The 7793-nt window shown below is 34.1% G+C and overlaps 1 non-coding gene across 1 annotated transcript; it reads left to right on the top strand.

Moving 5' to 3' along the window:
• Window positions 1-4815: 4815 nt before the first annotated feature.
• Window positions 4816-4887, top strand: TRNAP-UGG (transfer RNA proline (anticodon UGG)). Its single transcript has one exon. It is a non-coding gene; the product is annotated as a tRNA-Pro (tRNA).
• The last annotated feature ends 2906 nt before the right edge of the window (window positions 4888-7793 follow it).

The raw sequence follows: 7793 nt of genomic DNA, 5'->3' as shown, positions 1-7793 counted from the left end.
ATAAGCCTAGGGCTATTTGAAAAGTGTGTCTCACACATTACTAAGTGTGATCCAAACTACTTCAATTCATCCTCTAAAACCCAAGTTACATATTTCACTAGATTTTTCTTCCATTTGGCCATATATTCCTTATACTCCTTATTTTGGGTGTTGTGGTTGATTTGGCTGTTGGGGATCTATTCAATCTACTCTAGTGGTACTTGTGGTATTTATTGTTAAGGTTTAATGCATCTATGTCATCTTCTTGCACTCCATGGAACTAGCATAGATCCACAATATTGAAGATTGGAAAAATCTACACACCCTCTAGTAACTCTACTTCATATGCATTTTCATAATCAAACTTCTAGATGATCTTGCAAGGCCCAAAATTTTTCATCTTAACCTTATTGTCTGTGCCTACTAAAAATATCTCCTTCTAGAGATACACCATGACTTCGTCTCCCAATTAAAATGCCTTTTGTCTTTGCTTGGTGTCTACTTGCTCCTGATACTAGTTATTCATGGTCTCTAGGTGTTGCCTGACCTCTTTGTGGAAGTTCTTCACGTGCTCTATAAACTATTATGTCTCTACATTCCTCTTATCTCATAGACTATTATTTTGGAGTTGGGTAACTCCTTTAAGGTGCAATCGAATAACAATCTCAAATGGTGTTCTTTTGGTGCTCTAATTTACTAAATGGTTGAAAGCAAACTCTACTTGTGGCAATATCAAGTCTTAATTCCTAGTTTTGTCTCCTACCAAGCATATAAGAAAATTACCAAAGCTATTGTTTACTGCCTCAATCTACCCAATAGTTTGTGGCTGAAATGTTGAGCAAAATTTTAGTCATGTTTGCATTTTCTTCCATAGTGTCCTCCAAAACTATCTAGTAAACTTAGTATATCGGTTTGAAGCAATGCTCTTTGTTATCCTGTGCAACCTCACCACCTCTTGAAAGAACTAGTCAACAATATGGACTGTATCATGAGTCTTTTTACAAGGAATGAATTGTGTCATCCTAGAGAAGTGATCCACCACCACAAATATGGAATAATGTCCCCTCTAGATCATTGACAATCCTAAGACAAAGTCCATGCTAACATCCTCCCATGATCTTTTTGAGATTAGAGGAGGTTGATATAATTTGTGTGGTGTACTAAATTGTACTCCCTTACAATTTGGTCCACATTTTGGCCCTCTTCTCACTGTTCATGTCCCAGAGTGGGACTAGAACCTAATTCTACTCATACCATTCAAATCTAGCCTCATTTCAAGTTTTCACATCACATAGCCCCTTCATTTTGGCCCTAAAATGGGGTAGGACCAAGGCGTGGCACCATGGTCCTCATTGGGACCAAGGCATGGCATGATGGTCCTCATTGGGACCAGGGTGTGGTGTGTTGGTCCTCTCAATTAGGACCCCAATCGAGCACCTCTTAATGACCACAATGAGCTAGCGAGATTGTGATCTCCATGTCAACCTTTGTAAAAAAAGTGTTTTTCGACAAGCAAGTACATAAGGAGGTTCATGCCTCTTATTTGGTCATAAAGGAGGATGATACGAGAATCATAAAGCATCCATTCAAGCATCTCTATAGGTCTTCAAGGTTGCATATTATTCATTCATCTATTGTGGAGCAACATTACATCATTCATATGCAAGCATGTGTGTGTGATTAGGGTTTTGTCATATTCATACCATTTCATACAACATATGTGGTTACATTCAAGTGACAAAGCATCATTATCAGTCATTACAGATATGAGGTATATCTTTCCATCATTTATTTCAGTATTTGCAATATTTCATTCAAGGTTAATTGCTAAACCGGGGTTTGACTTAGGAAAACCCCTATTTCCCCTTCTTTTTGTGTTTAGGAAACATGTACATAGTTGCGATCTTTAGAATAAGAATTATTTACAATGATGAATCAATCCTCCATTGGAGTGCGAAAAGTTCAGAGGACCAAGGTGATGGGCACCACGATCCTGACATTTTAGGAGGTCTTCCTAGGAGCATATTCGAATTTGCTTGCATTGCTCAGATCCAAGGTCATGGCTCAATCTCGTGACTGTACCTTACTGTTTATGCATTTATACTTCAATTTTTAGAACTTTTACCCTAATTTCAACAATTCAACTCACAAAAGAGGGTTTATTAATTCACATCATCAACCCCCCCAATCAATCAGAATTCTCAGTCCTAACCCTTGTTGGTTTGTGACTAGATCTATTAAATTGGAATTCTCTTTTGAATGTAATGGTTTCTAAGTCACAAAATTAGCAGTTTCTTCCTTCTATGGTGAGAACCCTAATTTTTCACCTATTACAATTTGGTATTCTAGCTAACGCTTTTCGCTACTTTACATATCATGTACACTCCTTAATATATTTTTGGACATCCTTGTATAAATGAAGTGAGAAGAAAACCTCACTTACCAAGGCTACTATCTTGTCTACACCAAAATGTCTACTCAAATTTTAAAACTAAAATTTAATTACATCAAATTTCTTTGAGATTTCATGAATGTGAGAATATACCAATTGGAGTTGGCCAATATTCCCATACTAATATATATACAAATTTGATGTCTTGGTCCATATTAAATCTCATCTTAAGGCCCGATTCTTAAATGTTAGCCTATGTTAAGATTAAAAAATGTATCTTTTTAGACAAACATGAATTCCTAGGGTCAATATTATTATCAAATTCAAGTAGCCAAGTATGTCAATGTAAGGGAATTTTAAAATGACTTTTCATAAGGATTTAGTAATATTGTAAGAATGTATTCTTTTATATAACGTGGGAAAAATCTTAGGAATTTCAATCAAATAAACAATCTTCTTTTTTCCAATTCCATTTGGTTGTCCTATATGGTATCAAAACATTATTTAAAACTAAAGACCTAATGTACCATTAAGAATGAAATTTTAGGTTTAATTTTGAGATTGGTTAGGGATTGCTCATGCAGTTACTCTATTGATGCAATTAGTAAGAATTCTAATGTTCAAAAGTTAGTCTTTTGTAGTGTATCAATAGACAATACTCATTTATCTTTGCAGTTTAATTGGTTTAACTTTCAATCATGAAGCAACATAAGAGAGATGGTGGTAGAAGAAGGATAAGAGTGGTTCATAGATTAGTTACTAAGCTCTAAGATGGAGGAAAAAGTGAAAGGGTGTTGGGAGTGGAGAGAACCCAACAAAATGGAAAATGAAATATTTAGATTAATTGCAAAATAAACAATCCTCATTCGGCGTGAAATAAGAGGTTGAATGTTGCCAAGGAAATCGATAAATTTTATAGTTGGATAGAATTAGAATAAGGAAAAAAGGAACCTAAAAGTGGGATCAGATCTAAAAAGTTCCAAGGAAGAAGCCATCTAAATAAATTATTAAGAATAAATACATCTCTTGAAGTTCATCATTCTAGATTCTTAAAAAAAAAACTATTTCTTTTGTCCTCATTAAGTAGAAACATGTACCCTTGTGATAATATTCCATTTAAAATCAACTAAATAAAAATTGTTAGCCACAACTTGTAAGTCTTTGGACACGATGAAATGAATCTCCCATGCTATAAATCAAGTACCAGAACTAAAGATTCTTAATGTAACTTTGTGATTAAGGATTGTAAGAAAATATATATTTGGTATATGGAATTTAATCTTTGCTAATATTTGATAAGCATGCAACTAATGCAAAAGTATCCAATTCATATCTTACCCATTTCTCCTAATAGACATAGAAATATTGGGTAAATAAAGATCGCAAAGGTCATTAAAACAATTAAACATTATTGCAGTTAGATTTATGAATTTAAGGATAATATTCGTTCAATTTATTATAGCTAGAGTTATTTGTTGATTCATAGAATGTAGGAACAAGTATTACCATTTTTATAATTAAATTGAAAAGTACTTTGCTTGGAGGCCAACCCAAGTATCATTCCTACATTTCCTTGTATCCACCATTACAATGAGGTATTCAACTTCTTATTGGTGGTGTTGAGATGTGTGACCATTCAAAGGTTTTAACACATTTAATTGGTACATGGCTTCTACCATCTAAGCAATTTTGTTGCTAATTTCAAGAACCAATCCAAGAAAACTATGGAATCCACCAATTAGCTAATCTAGGAAAACTATGGCATCCACCACTTAGCCAATCTAGAACTCAATATCACTAGATAAAGTAATTGACACATGCCCAAGCATACATACATATAGCCACACCCAATTCTCTAAACATTTGAGTAACAATTACATTCAAAATAGTCCGGGGGACTACAACAAGTTCAATAGGCCCTAGCACATGACAAGAAGGAAATACCTTGATCACAATAAACACCTTTTTATACCAAAGCGACTCTAACCAACTTTAAAATAAGATACAAATCATCTTAAGAACACCTTAATAATCAATGCAACACTTCACTGTGACAAGACACATTATTCAAACTGTAATTGAAATAGAAAACACTCATGTCTATTAGGATGACCATCATTTGAATTTTTGATTCACCAAAATAACCTATGTATTAGATTATGCATGAATGGCAATGAAACTATTTTCCCTATAAAATGACAACTATACAACTCCATGGAAACTTTAAGAATGATGAACAATTTAACCACACTAGATTACATGTGTATGGTTCAAAGTTTTTTATTTCTTTTCAGCAAACCAATTTTCTTAATATCTGGCAATCAAGGTGTTCGATTATGTCAATTTGTAACCAATTATTGACTAAATGATTGAGGTTTTAAAATTGAAAACCATTTTTACTGTTCTGTTAATATTAACAAAGGAATACCAAAGACTTAAACAAAGGGCATTTGGTCTAGTGGTATGATTCTCGCTTTGGGTGCGAGAGGTCCCGAGTTCGATTCTCGGAATGCCCCTCTACTTGATTTGATCTGAACGAGTGATGCAGCATTTTTAATTTTATATATCAAATCCTAGTGTAGTTTGAAGATCTTAATGGTTTTAGTCGATATCAAACTAAGTAATTTTTACCATCAGATAACAATCCTACAACTGATAGAAAATCACTTCAATTAGATTCTGATCCCTCTAATACTCCTACAACAGTTAGACTTCAACTCTAATACTCCTCAGTCAAAATTACTGCTCTAAGTTGATCCAGTCTGTAACCCTTCTAGCTGCAATCTGTGACCTTAAATTTTATTTGCAGTAAAGATTTGTTAAATTTCTCTGCAAACATATTTTCTGTAGAGCAGTACTCCATTACAATTTGATTAGAATTTTACATGATCTTGAACAAACTGGTGTGCTCTGTTCTTCCATGGTATTTGGGATTCTTTGCAATTTGTATGTAACTGTAATCTGAAACAGCTGGAAAGACTCCATCCTCCTCATATGAAAACCTAATAAGCTGCTAATAACTTAATTTTAACTGAATACTGTAGCCAAACAGGGTGACTAATTTCATGCCCTCTCTGAAATTGGCATGATTAGGTTTATTTTTAATAAAAATATTTGTATTTAATTTTTTATTTAATTTAATTTAGATAGTGTGAATCAAATTTCTATAATTGATTTATTATTCATATTTTAGGAAATAAAAAAATTATTAAAAATTATATATTTATATAAAAAATCACTTTATTTATAATATTGTAAATAATTAAAAAATAAACAAAATCTATTGAAAATAGATATTTGAAACCTTAAAAAACCTATCATTCTTAAAAAATTGTTCTTATAACACCAATTTAGATAAATCATTTATATAATATATTAAATTTAAAAAACAATTCTTGATTTTATAGAAATCAAGTTTAATTTAAAAAGAATAATAAGATAGTGATATAATGTTTCACATTAGTTTCGTTTATATTAATTTGCATTTTGTCGTAAAATATGTTGTTTAGGTAATTGTTTTTCGAATATAGGTTTGATATTTTGCACGACTGAGTAGGCATCTGTTGTTCCTTCGCTCTTAACATATATGATTGTCTCTAAACTTTGTTGCCACTGGACGATAAGAGCAAGAGCAAGATGGTGAAGAGGAAGAAAAGCATGCAGAGAACCCAAAGCTTGTGTTCAATATTAGGGCTAATGCCAATGTGTTAGAGAATGGCTACAAATGGCACGAATATGGAGAAAAACCCTTATCAAGCAGGATTCATTCTTGGTTTGTTTTCTACGGCATACACTATATAGGGCTATATTTATTCCTGTTAATTGAGGTTCAAATTATCAAGGTAGTTTTTATGATTTTCTATGAGCTTTCAATTGATCTGCTAGTTTTTGAGATTTGTTCAATTTACAGAAGCCACTACATGCGCTCTAAAGCCAATTGTTGCTATTTTTTTATTTGATTTTGTTGATTGGACATTGTTACACAGAGAGACAGCTTTAGAAAAAATAGAATTGCAGGGATGCATTGATTATTTGAAGAATCTATTCAATTTCTGTTTTAGTTTTGGTTTGGAAAATATATGTATCATTTCCTACCTGCAAATATTGTCCTGCATATGGGGCTTTCTGAAGTTAACTAAATCTTCATACCTTAGCTTACATAGATCAGTGAGCTCAACATGATTCTGTAATCCTTTCAACAGATTGCCCTATCTAATCTTCTGCCCAGTTGTTTTGTCATCTGTCTTGAATGGTAGTGGTATGAGATAATGACTCTCTTGGCAGAGTATTTGCCTGATCCAGCAGTGGGAACAACTTTAATCGTCATCCAGACTACCAACCTCATGTACATTGTCCCAATGACACTGAGCTCCTATTTTATATACACTAGAGTGGACAATGACCTAGGTGCATTGAGGCCTGAAAGGGTATTACTTGCCACTGTGGTAGCCCTTCGATGTGCACTTGAAATAGGCCTGATCAATGCGACATGGACTGCCTTATTCAAGGATGATGCAGTTAGAGAGAGCCTCTGTTCTCCCCCTTACCAAGTCTCTCGATAACACTGATCAGCTCCTGTGTATAGACCCCATACACACCCTGCTTTTGAAAAACAAACAGTTAAACAAGCTAATCAAAACAACACAGTAAAACAGAATCTAGATTTATCATCTGTGAATACATATGTTTAGGCTTCGATGGAAAAGAGAGATAGCAAATAGTTAGAGATTTATTTCTTATTCATCAAAAGTCTCCGTAGCTTCTCCACAACCAAAGAAAAAACTTCCCCCAAATTCCTCAAACCTCTTCTGCCAACAAAAGCCAAAAACTCCTCATTGAGGAGAAAACAAACCAAAAATAGAAACTGCCAAATCTAACAGTCGCCACCCAAAAAGACGACACGAACAGCTGAAAAACAATTGATGGATAGTGGAAACCAAAAATTATTCATCCGTTACAACATCTTCTGTCTTTGAAAGAATTGGCGGTTACATTAAAGGACAAATGGGCTAATGTGTTCACAACGGATGAGGGTGTTTCTAGCCTTGACAGCAGCTGTTAATGCTCATTATGGCCCTCTGTGACCTGGACAATTGCTCTCAGAAAACAGGGTGTGGGCTATTGAGAGGTAAGGCCAAACCTGCCACTGATATTGGAATCAATCGTTCGTTTGTTTCACTTCCTTGGCGCTCCTTTTGCCATGGCTCTGGTTTCTGGCTTAAGGTTGATTTTGTTGCCCGCTAGTTGCTCAAATTGCCTGTGCTCTCTCAATAACGTTTGTTACTCCAAAGATTACAATGCAGAATTAGAAGAATTGGAAGACTGCAATAACCTCAAATTGCCTGTTCATCTCTTTTGTACAGAGACTTTCGTAAGCCCGTTATCTGTAAATATAAGGATTCCGAGTATTTTTCCCATGCAA

The sequence above is a fragment of the Cryptomeria japonica genome, chromosome 10 (assembly GCF_030272615.1).
Source record: "Cryptomeria japonica chromosome 10, Sugi_1.0, whole genome shotgun sequence".
In the NCBI taxonomy this organism is placed as follows: Eukaryota; Viridiplantae; Streptophyta; class Pinopsida; order Cupressales; family Cupressaceae; genus Cryptomeria; species Cryptomeria japonica.
This window is presented reverse-complemented; position numbering and strand designations above follow the sequence as displayed.